We start from the raw sequence: 15,450 nt of genomic DNA on the forward strand, positions 1-15,450 counted from the left end.
GGATACGCCACTGGAGATCCTGTGGGGAGCATGGCCTGTTCTGAGGAATGGCACAACAGTCTGTGCCAGAGAGGCATTCTCCTAAAGTGGGGTAAGGCGGTACCTCCACGAGCACTTGGAGAAAAAGCACCATTGAGGGAGAAAGAGCCAGGGCTGAGAACAGAAGCCAAGAGTGGAAACTGGAACCTCAGGGGCCACTCCCACCCCATGGGGCTAGCATGAAGAATTGAAGGAGTTTATCAGACTGGTTTCCTCCTTCCAGAACACACCTGCTGTGGTATGAAGGAAGACCCAGGCCTGGCACAGAGCCGCCAGAGAAGCAAACACCGAGTGCCCATCCAAGTGACAGCCCAAGGGCAAGGAGATTTGACACCCTGCCTCCTCCTTCCCACCGAAGTAGGTAAGGAAGATTCCAAGGGCTGGAGGGAACACATAGCTTATATAACAGCAAAGTGAGAGCAGTATCCTGTCACCTTTAACATTACAAGGGTAAATATCAAACACCTACATGCGTCTGAATAAAAATACTCACAGGCCGGGCACGGTAGCTCAAGCCTGTAATCCCAGCACTTTGGGAGGCCGAGAGGGGTGGATCACGAGGTCAGGAGATCGAGAGCATCCTGGCTAACACGGTGAAACCTCATCTCTACTAAAAAAATACAAAAAACTAGCCGGGCGAGGTGGCGGCACCTGTAGTCCCAGCTACTCGGGAGGCTGAGCCAGGAGAATGGCGTGAACCTGGAAAGCGGAGCTTGCAGTGAGCTGAGATCCGGCCACTGTACTCCAGCCTGGGTGACAGAGTGAGACTCCGTCTCAAAAAAAAAAAAAAAAAAAAAAAAATACTCACAGCCTGGGAGGAATGATCCACAAATGGTTAAAAAAAAAAAAAAAAAACAGAAAAAAAAACCACGATGAAATAATAATGGACCTTTTTTCCTTAAACACAATTTGATAATCTGAACTTAGTAAGATGACTTCCATAAGAAGAAATCGAGAAATCCCAGAGCATCATCTGCACCCCTCATTTGATACAATCTCCTGCCTTGTGTCGTTCATGATATTATGTGGACTGCCGTTTTCTCAGCTAAATTCTGAAAGGACAGAACTGTTTTAGCTAATTGTGCACATCTCTGGAAGTGTCTCAAGCACACTCTACATAAAGTGGGCCTCAGTGCATATGGGCAACTTGACTGCCTCAAGATTCAGAAAAATACTAGGCTGTACCGGTGGGTCTGAGCACAGATGCACCTCTCATGCGTCTTATGTTCATTTACAAAGTGTGACAAAAAATAATGATCCATGTTTGAGAAAAACAATCAAACATCATCTATTTAAATGAGTGTAGAAATCATAATTATTACTGAATTGGGATAAATAACATCATGTAACACCTCTTCCCTCCTCTAAGCTCCATGCCTACCTACTACACGCTAGATTTCTTTAACCACATGACCTTATTTCAGCAACCACATAAGACAGATATTGTTAATTCCAGTTTAAATATAAGAAAGCTGACGTTGGGCAAATTGAAGTCACTTGCTCAGGGATGGGGACTAGTGAGTTCAGACTGTCAGCTTGATTCTAGGCTCAAGCACGTTCTTTCCAACAAATACGAGATTACTGCCTCCATCCTGCCACTTTTCTTGAGGGCAATAAAATTAAGCCAATAAAGACTAAATTATTTACTTACATGTCAGAAGGGCTATTACTAAAAAGATGAAGGGTAACACGTGTTGGCCAGTGTGTGGAGAAGACAGAAGCCTTGCACAGGGTTGGTGGGGATGTAAATTAGTACAGCCATTATGGAAAACAGTATGACAGTTCTTCAAAAAATTAAAAATAGTCTCAGTAGGCTCTGGTCAAATTAAAAAATAAAAATGGTACGACCATATGATCCTGCAATCCCACTTCTGGGTATACTTCCAAAGAAAATGAAATCAGACTGTCAAAGAGATGTCTGCCCTCTCATGTTCATCGCAGCACTGTTGACAATAGCCAAGATAATATGGAGAGAACCTAAGTGTCCCTCAACAGATGAATGGGTGAGGAAAATGTTGTAGATAAATTCAATGAAAACTATTTGACCTTAAAATAGGGAAATCCTGTCATTTGGAGCAACATCAATGGACCTAGAGTACACTACATTAAGTGAAATAAGCCAGGCATAGAAAGACAAGTGCTCTCACTTACATCTGGAATCTAAAAAAGCTGAACACACAAAAGAAGGGAGTAAAATGGTGGTTGCCAGTGGTTACTAGGGGGTAAGGAGATGTGGTTTATGAAGATGTTGTTCAAAGGATAGAAAATTTTAGTTGAAGAGAAAGAATATATTCAAGAGATTTATTATACAACACAGTGACTATAGTTAATAACAATGTTTCATGTTCTTGAAAATTCCTAAAAGAGTAGATTTTAAGTGTTCTCATCACAAAAAACGATAACTACATGAGGTAATGATATGTCAATTAACTCAATTTAGCCATTTCGCAATGTATATATATATTCCAAAACAACATGTTGTACAAGATAAATATGTACATTTTCCCCGTTAATTAAAATTTTTTAACTTAATTAAAAAAAGACAGTCAGCCCTCCCTATCTGTGGGTTCTGCATTCATGAATTCAATCAACTGCACATCAGTGCCTTGATTTGATTCTTACACAGTGTATGCTTATATCAAAATGTCACATGTACCCCATAAATATGTACAAGTACTATGTATCATCAGAAAAGTTTTTAAATAAAAATTGTATCTGTACCGACAAGTACAGACTTTGGTCATTATTTCCTAAGCAATGCAACATCATGACTGTTTACATAGTGTTTACATTGTCTTCAGTATTGTAAGTAATCTGAAGATGATTTTATAACAGAGACTTGAGCATTCCTGGATTTGGGTATAGGTGGAAGGTCCTGGAACCAATCCCCACGGATGCTGGATACCACTAAATATATTTAGTTATTGGTTATGTTCACTGCTTAGCATCGGTCTCCCTCCGTGGGATGAAGCACCACCGATGCTAGGCACTTCCTCTGTTCATCTACAACGGTGCCTGGCTCAGACTATGCACTCAAATAGCCATGTTTTGGACAAAGGTACTCTGCTGCTGTTTCTAGAATTGTCTTCAGCTTTGCAGAATACTCCAGAAGAGTAATCACTCTCCTGAGTCCGTGGAGATCTCATCAATGTATGTGTGTCTTTGTTTTGTTTTTCTATTGATTGTTATATGAAATCTGCCTTACCCAGGATCACTATCAACTCCCTTTACCGAACCTGCCTCTCTGACTGACTTTTCCTGGTTTTTGAATTCAGTCTTAATCATGCTAAAATTTTAATGCCACCTTTCTAGAACTTCCTGTCCCCTTTCAACGCTTGACTTTTCCTGCCTAGCACTGTTTCCTTTCTGACATATTATGTTGTTTTAAACTATTTGTTGGTTATCTTCAAGGTCAGAGATTTGATCCGTGTGGTTTGCCTTTCGTCAATGGCTTACGAGAACACTGCCTGGGACGTAGTTTGTGCTCAAAGATTATTTGTTAAGAAGAAGAGCAAAAGGAAAAAATCTTTTTGTAAAGATGTTCAGAAGAATATAACCTGCATATAACTCTAAAAGTATTTAAGACTTTGTTTTTTTTTTTCTAAATATTCTTTCTTTTCCATTAAATCTGCCTCCTGAACATGACTATTTTCCAAGCAACCAGATGTTATGGGCTGTTGCAGATCTGGCGTGCTGGCAAACGAATCACGGATCAAAAAGCCTTCCAGGTCCATAATCACTCGTGACACCCTCCCAACCTGGTGGGTGCGCAGGTGACAACGGGGCACACATTCACCCACCTCCACAAGTGAGCAGCTCCAGGCCTGGCCCAGTCTACATAGCTGGGGACTGGCAGGACAAAGATTTCCAGTGTCCTACGGAACCCATAAGGCAGCCACTGTGCTCACTCCCAGTTTATAGAAAGGAATCTGAGGCCCAGAAACCATTAAACAACTCGCCGAAGTCCTCCGTTGGTCAGACACAAAAGATATGAGACTCGCAGTGTGTCTGACTCTAGAAAATTATCTACATTGCTTTTCTTAGGTGTTAAACTCCTATCTGTAAGAATGTGAGTGAGTGAATAAAAGAGTGTATGAAGAGGGCTCCCCACTCCTGATTTTGCTCCCATCCTCCATGACTCGATTTCTTTTCCTGCCATGCCACCTTGCTCCCTGGCTATTAGCTGAGCATCATTAGTTAAAATGTAAAACGAATACTTCTCCATTTCAAGAAGACCTTCTTTCTTTCTTTCTTTCTTTTTCTGGGAAATGCTGTGGCTGGCAGTGCAGAGGCAATTAATATACACACATCTTTCCTGCAAGGAAGTGCAAGCTCTGCTGGCCATCCTCAAAACCATGCCGAGCAGTGGTGAAAGGTCCCCTCTGTTACCCTCTTCCACACTGCCCTGTGGAAGCTGAGGCTACCTTTCAGGCTGGGGTTCCTGTCCTGGCAAGAAAGAGGCTTAATGTTGCTTCCAGGAGTGGTTAAAAGTCAATCAATAGATCCTCTCCGTCGTTTTCCAAGCTGGACTGAATTTAGATTTCATAGTAATTCAATTTTTAACTAGCTTGTAATTCTGTTATCTTCTCCTTTTGTTCAATGTTTCTGTATATTAAGCATCCTAGCAGATTTAAATAATGGCCTATGATGAGTCTAGAACCAAGTTAGATGATACATTTTCCTTCAGGTATACGATTTCAGTTATTTCTCAAGACCAAGAGCCCCCCAAGTGTAGGCATGCCCCCCAGAGCCTCCTGCCCCTTACTGCGCCTTTTCCCTTGGAAAGGGCAGAATGGGTACAAGTCCACGCTTGTTATATGGGATAAGAATAATGCCTCCATAGGACAGAGGCACCCAGTGGGTGCTAGAGAGGTGTGGTATTGGGAATGGGAAAAGATAAGGTAGCAGGGCTTGGGCCAGAGGGGAGAGGAAAGACAACAGAGAGGAGTAAAGAGGAATAAAGCTAATATGAAGAAAGTCATGACAAGTTGTATAAAGAGACATCAAAAATTAACCCAGCGACTGGGCTGAGCAGTTGGGGACAAAAAAAAAAAGAAGAAGAAGGGGTAATATTTATGTTTTTAAAGGTATTGAAAGATAACAGAAAAGTAAAGAGATGAATAGTAACTAAAACAAACTAAATCAAACAAAAACCATTAGAAAGTAAAGGAGCAAATGAAAGAGGAACTAATTATGTAGTCAAATCATTAGTAAGTTAGTGTTGCATATCTGCTTAAAAATATAAAATATTGCTCTGATATAACAAATTTACCTCTCTTCCACGACCCTGTCGTGTTTTAAAAATCAGTAGCTGAAGAAATAAAGAATTACCCTGTCACACTGGATCAGGTGCCGACCTTAACACCAGCCCAGGGTTAAGTTTCCTGTTATTCCCCATTACGAAGGCTCTGGTCATTCAGGGCTCGGGTCCCCCCTCCTGAGTCTCTGTCTATATTTAATGACTGCCATCAGTTATATACTTCTTTTCTCCCCATGACATTGTGTCAATCATAATTTGGGCAGGTATTTTTGCTATTGTTATTATTATCATTATTATTTTCAGTGATAAACTATCAGAGCCTGGCTCAGTTGATAGAAAATCTATCTGAATCTTGGCTGTCAGGATAGCATTGCTGATTATTTTGAAGTAACCTGCAGCAGTGTTGAGAGAAAATAATCATTGAAATGATCCAAAGGAGTAACTAGGGAACAATCTTTTATCTTTTCCTCCCTCCCTCCCTCTGTCCCTCCTCCATCCCTCCCTCCTCTCTCCCTTCCCTTCCCTTCCCTTCCCTTCCTTTCCCTTCCCTTCCCTTCCCTTCCCTTCCATTCCCTTCCCTTCCCTTCCTTCCTACTTTCCCTCTTATTTTAAAAATTGTCCTGAAGGATAAACTGTCTTCTTGGAAATGATACACCTCAACCTCAAGCTACCAGGGAATACGCTGAGAATAACTGGAATTGTTCTTAGGAACTAGCCTCTCCCTGCTGTTGCCTCTGGGTCTTTGGAGGAAACACAGTTGTTACCACTAATCAGAACAGACGGGTAAAACCACCAGTGGATAATAAGCTTCAGTTGGCCAACATGGGACTGCAAGAAACCTTATGAACGAAACCTGAAGGTGGCTCAGTGGACTGCATGGACAGTCTGTTTTTAGGTGAGGAGCCTGGCAGTACAGAGCTCTGGCGAGCAGGAGCAGCAAGAAATCTAAGACTGCTCGCTCAGACAGTGAGGCAACATGTAAACAAAGGCTGAGAAATGTGGGTTCAGCTCTTACCACAACTAAAAAGGCCTTTATTCTTCCATATATTTCTAACCACCCATCAGAAATGATTTAAGATAAATTCCAGCCCAAGTAAATATTTAAAACATAGTCTCAGATCCTAATGAAGTTTTAAGATTTTCTAAAAATATAATCTACATAAGTTTTTGAGCATACCAAGTATTTTATTTGAATATACCCAAAGAAAAGGGGATATGCACTTTGAAATCTATGAAACTTTAAAAATGGTTTTAAAAACCATTTTTTAAAAAATGAATAATAATTTGCTTCATGTAAAGTAGAAATTACAACGAACTCATGCTACATTATGAAGATACATACTGTTGAACCCATCTTTCCCTTTTCTAGACTGAAAAGTAAAATAACCTTGCATTTAAACCCTGTCTCTATCACCTTGGACAAGTCACTTCTGAGCCTTAGTTTTCTCTTCTGCAAAATGGGAATAATATCAAAATTGCAAATTGTTATATAAATGACTGATTTATACAACATTATAGGTGCTCAAAATATGGTAGCTTTCATTCATTTACCCATTCATCCACGTATCCATCCATCTGCCAATGTATTTATCTGTCTAATTTTTTTTTTTCTTTTTTTGAGATGGAGTTTCTCTCTTGTTGCCCAGGCTGGAATGCAATGGCACGGTCTCAGCTCACCGCAACCTCTGCCTCCCGGGTTCAAGTGATTATCCTGCCTCAGCCTCCCAAGTAGCTGTGAGTACAGGCATGCACCACCACGTCCGGCTAATTTTGTATTTCTAGTAGAGACGGGGTTTTTCCATGTTGGTCAGGCTGGTCTCGAACTCATGACCTCAGGTGATCCACCTGCCTCGGCCTCCCAAAGTGCTTGGATTATAGGTGTGAGCCACCACGCCCAGCCTACCCATATAATATTTATTGAAGTTCTCCTTTCCCGCAGAGGTTGTGCTGGGTGGTGTCTTTCATCAAGATGACAGTCTGGGTTCCTCTGGTTGTTTTGCTGGAAAGGTTAAGTTAGACTTTCAAGCATCAACAACCATATCGACATATAAACCTCATTATTGCAACCCAGGTGTCAAAAACTAATTGTCAGAGGTTGCACCTAAGAAGGCTGACGGGATCTATTTTAACAAATAAAACTTGGAGAATGATGGACAATTTGAAGTACTTTGCACAATATTCTGTCAATTAAAAAACAATGCAAACCACAAGTTTTGCAGGTCCCGGGCGGGCACTGCTCTCAGGATGCTCCCTCCTGTCCCAGTCCAAACTAACGCCAATGCAAGGAAGGAAAAAATTCACACTGGTTTCACAGAAGTCGGGAATCGATAGTTCTTGACAATCACTTCTTCCCTATAAACTTTAAGCCCAGGAGGTCCTCAAGAGGAGACTCAGCACTCACAGAAGGAGGGGCAATTTGAGGGCAGACGTACTGTCTTTCAATGCACAACCTCTGAAGTATCCTAGCAACTCCTGAGAGCAAATCCTTTATGAGCTGAGTTCAGGGCCATCCAGTTCTGTCTCCTTAACACTGTCAGTCAGAGCTACCAGGAAACATCATTACTCAGAATTTCACCTTGCAAATAAATAGCTCTCAATGGCTGCCAGAGGCAATGGAATCTCTCAAAGACATTATCTGGAAATAGTCAGTGGACGGCACCTTGAGTCCCATTAATCATCCTCATGCTTACAGTACTTCTTAATGGCTTTTATGGTTTATCCTCTGAATGCCAGCAAGGAGTGTGATTTTTCCTGGCTTATTCTATTAAGCAGAAATCAATATCTAACATAAATGTGCCGATGGTAGGGTATTTGGAAAGGCCAAGGATGAGCTAGCACCCCAGTTTGATCTTGCCCTGCCCAGAATGGTGTGTGGAGATTGAAGATTTGAGGAAAAGGTAAACATGCCTGGTGCTTTCAAGGAATCAGAACACAATGCCATCAGGGAAGGAGTCGCCGTGTGCCACCAGCTGGATCTTCAGGGGTAAAGGATGTGGTTTTTGCTTTTCAAGACAGGTAAAGCTCAGGAGGGGCATGAAACCACAGACGGTTAAAGGAAGCAAAACAAAAAGATGCTTAATTTTCTCCAGGGAGTGACTTTAAATAAGGAAACGTGATTGGCAATGGTTGTCCTTGTGGGGAAAGAAAGCCTGGGCTTTGCCTCAGAATTCTCTATCACACGCAAGGGAAGCTGGTTAAGCTGCCCAATCACTTCCCAGTGTGCCAAGAGGCCACAGTCGCCATTTAAAAGTGATATATATCCCACATAGTGAAAAACAGCAGTCATATTCTGCAGAGATGGATGTGCAAAATGTGAGATTCATCTTTTCAGCCTGCAGAGGAGGTTTGAACTGTTCAATTCTGAAATTTCTGGTCAGCATTTTTGATGGCAGTCATTGACAGGAACGAAGCTGCACCCCCCCACACCCAAAAAAGGATGCAATATTCACTTGAATAAGGGTAAAAGAAAAGGTGAGGTCTGCAGGTAATAGAGAATCAAATCATGGTATCAATAAACTTACCAGTGCAGCACCCAGCACCAAGCACACTGGAGTCTGTCCCTAGCTTTGCTACCAGTGAACTGTGGTCACATGAAGAGTTCATTTGACTTCTCAGTTCTTCATTCTTTGTAGAAAGGGGCAGCAGGGGACTGCTTACTTCACGAACTTGTTCTGACAGTCCTAATAGGTATGATGTGGACTATCAAAAGCCAGGCCCCTCAGATCACAGAGGCCCTCTGGAGCATCTCCCAGCTGGAGGTTTCAAGTCCTGTGGGAAGGTGGCTGGAATGGAGATGTGGCCACTTTCCTCATTAGACTCAGGGGAAATCTGTAGTATCTTCACTAGTACTCTACGCAATCCTAGACTTTACTCTGTGTCCAGTCTCCAAGCTGGGGTCATGCAAAACAGCTTTCCCTCAAACAGATTGAAGAACTAAAATAAACACTCTAGACTACAGCAATGTAAATTACTATTAAGTGTAGCCATATGGTCATAGGAACATTGCTTAGAAGCTTGTTTCTAATTATTTACATTTTATTTTATTTTTCCTGAGAAATATACATATTGACATTAACTTATTCACCATTTTGGTAAAATAGGTCAGGAGATCAAGACCATCCTGGCTAACATAGTGAAACTCCATTTCTACTAAAAATACGACAAATTAGCCGGGCGTGGTGGCACATGCCTGTAGTTTCAGCTACTTGGGAGGCTGAGGCAGGAGAATCGCTTGAACCCAGGAGGCGGAGGTTGCAGTGAGCAGAGATCGCACCACTGCACTCCAGCCTGAGCGACAGATCAAAACTCCATCTCAGCAACAATGAAAAAATTATACTGGCTGGAGGTAGTTCTCTGATGATGGCTGCTGTGATCGTTACTTTTGTATATCAATTTGATTGGGCCACAGGGTGCTTCACTATTTGGTTAATTGTGTTCTGTGAGGACATTGTTGCATGAGATTAACTTTTGAATCAGCAGGTTCGGTAATGCAGATTGCCCTCCCTAATGTGGATGGGCCTCATCCTATCTTTCCAAAGCTTGAATGGAACAAAAAGACTGAGTAAGGAATTATTTTCTCTCCCTGCCTGATGGGCTTTGGCTGGGACATCAGTCTTCTGCCTTCAGGCTAAGACTTGGACTGAAACTTACACCAGTGCCTCTCCTGGGTCTCCAGCTTGCCAACTGATCTTGGAACTTCTTGGCCTCCATAATCATGTCCATTAATTTCTTATGATAAATCTCTCTCTTATACATGTGTATGTAAATCAATATATGTATATATAGATATATTTGTAGAGATACATACATAAACAGAGCCAGTAGATCTCTATATAGAGAGTATCTATCTATCTATCTATCTAGTCTTTCTATGGAGATATCTCCTATTGGTTTTATTTCTCTAAAATGCCCTGACACAGCTGGCATAGGAAATGTTGACTACAACTTTTAGACCTGGAATGTTGAAGCATTCTCTGCAGGTATTATGATGGGTACATCACAGAGCATGATTAGAATTCAAGGATCTGAGCGTTAAGTGCTTCATATTTCATTTTGCATACTCATGTTAAAAAGTGAACTAATCAAAGGCTCAGAAGTGAATTCAGTAGCCCATGCACCAGCCTGAAATCATTAGTTAATACAGATGACAAGAAGTATTAGAATAACATTTTCCAGTTTGTCCTGTTTCACGTGGCTCAGTGGTAGAAGCTTTGTATAAATGAAATTAAGGTAAGTAAGCTATTCTCTTTGGAGACAAGTGTCTAAAACAAAGCACCATGGAAATCACTGATTCTGTTTTAATTACTATTTCACATATAGTTACAGAGCGTCTACTATATGACAGCCATTCTAGGCACCTAGATAAGAAAGACATACAAAATACTCTTAGTAAAAGTATGAAAATCATACAGTTGATGCTACAAAGCCCTGGGTGAGCTGAAAGTCAACAAGAAATAGGGTGAACAAATACATGAGCTAAAAGCCACACTGGCCTATCTCATAGTTTTTCAGAAATCAATGAGTTAAAGGTAGTCAAGGAGTTATCAAAACTTCTGTGTGTTTCAAAAATAAGATGAGGTGTTACCAGAATGGAAGGCTTAAAGTAGAAATCAGACTTTGCAAGTTATTAGTAGCAGTCCATAAACCAAATTACATTTTGCAAGAAATAAAGTGGGAAAGGTACTGGGAGAGTGAGCGTCTCCGTTCAGAGTGACATTTTTATGATAAAAATATGATGGGTGAGAATAACAAAGTTTGGTGTGAAGTTCTGCTGCACAGCTATTAAAACTCTTGTGAGGGGAACTATAAAGAAACTCCGAGGCAACAGCTCTCCTCAGCAAGAGCATAATGAATTATCTCTCACACTAGTTCAGCGTTAATAAACAGGTTTCTCTTATGCTTGTATTTGCAATAGTAGTGGGAGATAGTCTAAGAGCCTACTTCATACATGAACCATTTTGGGAAAATAAAAAAATACAAACGAAAACATACATTGTACCATCATACCTTCTTCATGGTGACTGGGGCATTTGGGGTGTTCTGAATTCCATTTCATAGAAAGATAAAGTTACATTTCAGACACCTGCCAATCACATGCTTTCTTCTCTTCAATGAACCTTCCCCCAGTCCCACAGGCATAATCGGCTCACTTCCCAGATGCACACTAAGCACCTTCTCTCTCACTTTTCCTTACTTCCTTTACTTCCAAACGTTTTCGCTGATCATTCCATTATATCCCTTCATCTCTGTATTGTTTTCCTACCTTCTCTCTTTCAGGTCATGAGCTTTTTCTAATCAATTTGTAAAGCCAGGAAGAACATGAAATTAAATAATTTTTAAAAATAATTTTAAACATTAAATGATTTTAAATAATTAAAATCTACACACTCACAAACGTCTGCCACGCCGACAAGCCACCACGGCTCTCTTGACCATCTACAACCTGTCACTAGAACTGCCCCACTCTGTCTGTGCTTGCATCTCTTCTGGGTCACAAACTCCATAGGCCTTATCTTTTGATTAATTCGGTATTTTATTTTCCCTACTATAATACCACAAAGATACTCAAGGTTCAAAAATGTCTTAGTTGATTATGACAGTAATGGATACATGGGGATTCATATGAATTAAGCAGCAGCTATCCAGATGCTGGAAACAAAACTGGGCACAGTGGCTTGCGTATTCTCGCGCTGAGCCCTAGCTAAGGCCATGGAATGTAAAACATTGTTAGGCCATTTAACAAAAAAACTCAATTAAAATGTACAAAATAAAGTGAACACCCAAAAGGAAAAGTGATTTGGGAAATGAACTGGTTAGCACTTACAGTAATTACTAGAGCTTACTACCAAATTACTAACCAAATTACTGGTAGAATGACCATATTATTCTACTCCTTAAAATGACATTGCATACCAATTTCAAGTAATTGTACGTAATTTCCTTGACTGAGTCCAGATAGTAATTTGAAGCTGAGCCCCGTGCAGGGTCTCCGTATTTCTTCCCATGTCTCTGACTGGAGTTCGATATTGCTTTAACCTGAAGACAAGGCTCCCCACCCCCACTTCCATCCCCAGTCCCTTGCCTCTTTTGGCCGGAGTAATAGCAGAGTGGAATACACGGCCAAAAATTGTGTTTTTACAAGTCTGACCTTACGACTCTGTGGTCACTCACATGACACAGTTTGAAAGTGTCTCAGACAAGTTGCCCACACCACTCTGGGGTCATGACTGCCCCAAATGCCACCGTTGATTCTTTAGTTGGGATGAAGCCTGGGAAGTAATTTACTGGATCCACTTAACAGGGATATTTAGGAGAGGATGAGATCTCCAACTACAAAGAAAATTTCCTAAAATGGGGAGAGAGATGGGCGAGGGAATGAAGATCTGTATCAGATTCGGTTTCCAGAAGCAGATGCGGAATTGGAGTCTGGGGTTCCAGATACTTACTGGAGTGCCACACGTGGGAAGGGAAGAGGAAGGAAGCATGAGCCTCCCGCGATGCAGGCCCCCGGGGAAGGGGCAGGAAGCACAAACAGTGCGTCCCCATTGCAGCTGAAGGTCCCTCAGGAGGCGCTGAGGAGCTGTGAGGCCGGCAGGAGGCCTGCGGACTAGGCTCCCTGCAGCTGGGCAAGGATCCAGGCAAGGAGGCCTCTCTGATACACGGTTAGGCTGGGGGCACTCCCAAAAAATGTCTACTCTGCAGTTTTAGGGCCAGGCTTTGTAATAAAGAGTTACGCAAGATCCCAAATTTTAAAAAATAATAATAACAAAAAAAGAAAAAAAGGCCGTCTTCAGAAAACAAAAAATGGCATGACTCACTCTCTCATAAAGGATACACCAGTGATTGCAAAAATGTTGTTGTCTTTTCAAATCAGCCTAAACTGGATTTCCAAATTAGCAGCCCCAACTGTGACTGCGCAGTTGCTTGCATTTGTAGTGCTGAAAAGTTGTGTTCACAGATAAGAGAGAACCATCTAACATAAGGCTACCACATTTCCCCCTTCTCCAAATCTGGGAAATGTGGTTGATTTGCATATTTAGCATACATTTGCATTCTGTGTTCAATAGCCCCTAACTCTAATTATGTAAAATAAGATAAATTAGTACATTTCACTGCCATTGCATTCTAGCCCTGTGGTTAGGGGCTAAGGAGACTTCACCCAACTTTTTCCTTCTCCTTCTGGCTTATTCCCTTCTAGGACAGAAGTCACTTGGTGTTCAGGCTGGGGACATTTCAAGGTAAATCCTTAACTACAGAGGAGGGGGAGGGCAAGAAAAAGAAGCAACCAACGATATCCAGAAATAGAGTTGTACATTTTCTGTTCTAACAAGTAAATTTAAAACGCCAACTTGATCCAAGTTAAACAAAAAACGAACTTTGTATAAGTAAATAGAAGGCAAACCACTTTTAAACAAAACAAAAAGTCTTACAAAATCAAATCCAGTACATCATCTTTTTGCAACATAAAACTTCCTATCACGCTGGGAATAAACAGGTTTGTAGACGGTGAGTGGTTCTAGAACCATGAAGGAAGATAGCAAGCATCCAGGGGAAGGTCGTCATTGTTCTCCAGTCCGTCGTTTGTGTCCCATGCTCTCTTACTGAGATTTCTAGGTCATTCTGGAGTCACTAGAATCACTCATTGATATGCTTTGCCCACAGGGCCTCACTAATCCCCGAACTTCACCCCTTTATCTCACTGGATGTATATTTATGAAGCACCTTCTATGTGTTAGCAAGATTGAAGGTGTAAAGATGAACAAGAACTAGAAACCCAGCTTGCTAGGAAGCTACATCGAAAACTGACTGAGAGAGTGATTACAATATAACAAGTACCATAAGAGAGGTGTGTGAAAAACGTGATGAATGCACAGAAAACCAAATGCTTACATCTGCTTGAGAAGGAGTAGAAACGTAAGACTGGATAGGCCATAAGAGGTTTCCAAGAGGGGAAAATATTTTATCCTGCTTAAATTGGAAGAGTAAAATATTCTGAAGATCAAGAGGTGGGGAAAAGACTTTCTAGGAAGTGGGAATTATGCATATAAAAGCGTTTGCATTCATGAATTTGAATGCCCAATGAATAAGTCCAAAAATATACAACGTGTTTATGAAAATAAGGAGAAAGGCACTTCAGCCGTGACGGTTGAAAAAGAATTCAGGGAGGCAGCGAGGCTTTCCCGCGAACACCAAAATGGTCTGATCTGAGGGGCAAGGTGCTCCCAGAAGGAAGAACCTGCACAAACAGATGCATGGCACTGGATCTTACATGCCTCATGCAACACATGAATCTACTGGGTTAACTCAGCCATGAGAAGGCAGCAGTAAAATAGAGACCAAGGTGCCTGAGAAAATACTGTATGCATGCTAGAGGTCATGTAAGCCTACTTTTTAAAAAAAATCAAGGGGCTGAAACAATCACATTAAATAATTATTTTAGGTCAGGCACCATTTAGTGATTCTTTATAGAAAACACAGACAGGTGAATTAGGAACACACCTGCAAGAGAGCACAGGATTAATTAGTCCTGCAGACAAGAAGGCTATTGTAGAAGGCTGTTAGAAAGCAGTAAAATTACCATATTCCAGGTGTGAAGAGATGAAGAGCTCAGCGAGGTTGGTTCCAGTGGGAATAAAAATAAAGCACAGGTCTTAAAGGCATTTGGAAGACTGTCTTACGAAACATGATTTTATTTAGGTTAGGATGACATACAGGAATACTGTTAGCGTTTTCAGACTGGGTAAATAGGAGAATGATAAGAACAGGGAAAGCAGGAAGATGAGAGGCAATGGGACGGGGAAGAACATTATTATGTGTCAACTGTATTTCTAGTATTTACCTATCAAGTTTATATTTACCTCATCAATCCTTATAAAAACCCTATAAAATAAAAAATTATTCTTCTACACTAAAAAATTACAAATCAGGGAGATTTTGCAAATTGCCCAAATGCCCAGAGGTAGTAAACTAGAGACGCAAAACTGAGATTTGGATCTACTGTACTTCAGTTTCTGTTTAAGCTCTATTCAATATGCCTCACATGTTCCAGTGAGAAACATAATGTGTTTGGACTTAGACACGGTGAGTTTGAGATGATGGTGGAACACTCAAGAAGAAATACCTAGTGAGCAGTGAGACATAATAGGATCACA

The 15,450-nt window shown here is 41.1% G+C and overlaps 1 protein-coding gene across 7 annotated transcripts in view; it reads right to left on the reverse strand.

Moving 5' to 3' along the window:
- OPCML (opioid binding protein/cell adhesion molecule like) overlaps nt 1-15,450 on the reverse strand; it is a 1,153,441-nt gene that overhangs the window by 463,767 nt on the left and 674,224 nt on the right. The gene's annotated exons all lie outside the window — the stretch shown is intronic.

The sequence above is a fragment of the Macaca thibetana genome, chromosome 14, assembly GCF_024542745.1.
Source record: "Macaca thibetana thibetana isolate TM-01 chromosome 14, ASM2454274v1, whole genome shotgun sequence".
Taxonomy (NCBI): Eukaryota; Metazoa; Chordata; class Mammalia; order Primates; family Cercopithecidae; genus Macaca; species Macaca thibetana.